This window comes from Oryza glaberrima, chromosome 4 (genome assembly GCF_000147395.1).
Source record: "Oryza glaberrima chromosome 4, OglaRS2, whole genome shotgun sequence".
Lineage (NCBI taxonomy): Eukaryota > Viridiplantae > Streptophyta > Magnoliopsida > Poales > Poaceae > Oryza > Oryza glaberrima.
In genome coordinates, this window is record NC_068329.1 from 10,043,826 (window position 1) to 10,045,216 (window position 1,391).

Below are 1,391 nucleotides of genomic sequence, written 5' to 3' on the forward strand. Positions count from 1 at the left end.
CATTGGAGACGGTGTATCGGTTGCTAAGGCACATCGTCTTTGGACGGTTGTAGTCGGGCCGTGAACGTCGTCTTCATCCAATCGAGTTATCCCTTACCTCTCATCGAAAGATCGGGCCACAAACCCTAGCGGGTTCGCATCAGGTTGGGTGGCACAGCTGCTAGGCGGCTGGATGGTGCACGAGGGCGGCGGGCTGCGACGTGTTGGCTTAGCAGTGTTGGCGTTGGCAAGGTGGCATGCGAGCTGAGTGGCGGCACACGACAACGACGTCGGCGGGACCGTGGGACACACCAACCAGCTGTTTGACGAAATGGTGATGCTGAACATCGTGGGGTAGAGCTGATCAATCTAGCCCAAACACTTTCATATCTACATAAATTTTAACAATTTGATCTTTTTACCGTGCCACCGCGGATAGGAGACTAAGTCAGCGTGTCAACATACATTCAACGCCACGCTATTTGGTGCTGAGGTATCTAAGTTCAGCGCCACACAGTTTGGCGCTGAACAAAAGGGTTATTTTTGAAATAAGTTTTGGCGGTGGTTCATTTGTAAAATTAGTTCTTTCAAAGGATCAAATTGTCAAAATTTGTGTTCATAACCACCTCTAGCTTCTGTAGAAGCCTTTTCGCTAGATTTAGAGTCTACAATAGGGAGTTGGAGTTTGGAGCCTACCTAACAGGGCTGAAACATGTATGATTATTCCTAGCAAAACTTGTAAGCAACCAAAACTTCTGTTGAGTGCGGTGTTCAGCCATTATGGTTTGGTTTTGGGCGGTTTTGACTATAACTTCTTTGTTAGTCTACTAGCAGCCGATTGTGTCGGTCGGGTGCTAGTTTTCTCTTGAGTTATGTCTAGGTGTTGTATTTGCATGGTGGTGGGTTTCTCTTTCCTAGCTACTGCCTTATATGGTTTTAATTTTGTAATTTTTTCTTACTCTATTCAATGAATCATCACACCATATGGTGTTGGCAATTCAAAATAAAATGTGAGTTTATTCCAAGCAAAACAAGAAATAAATTAGAAATAAATGTGTGTCATTATTCGAAGCAAAACATGTAAACAATTCAGAAATAAATGTATTTGATTATTCCAACCAAAACATGTAAAAGAAAATGTGGCTGCTGGGATTCGAGCCCAGGTCTCCACGGCCACAACGTGGAATTCTCACCACTAAACTACAGCCACATTTGTGTGTTGCTTCAAATAAAACCGTAATTGACTTCTCGAACTACTAAGACATAGGCACTACCCCTTGTGTAGCTGTTTTTCTAAAAAAAAATCCTTGTGTAGCGGCGGATGTTTTTTAACAAGGAAGTATCTTCAAAATCATGTTTTGTTTTCATGACACCTGCTGGGACGATCCATGTATTTATATATTTTAAGTCGA

At 42.8% G+C, this 1,391-nt stretch overlaps 1 non-coding gene across 1 annotated transcript; it reads right to left on the reverse strand.

Moving 5' to 3' along the window:
* Positions 1-1,117: 1,117 nt before the first annotated feature.
* TRNAH-GUG (transfer RNA histidin (anticodon GUG)) lies at positions 1,118-1,189 on the reverse strand. The gene has a single exon. It is a non-coding gene; the product is annotated as a tRNA-His (tRNA).
* Between the last annotated feature and the right edge of the window lie 202 nt (positions 1,190-1,391).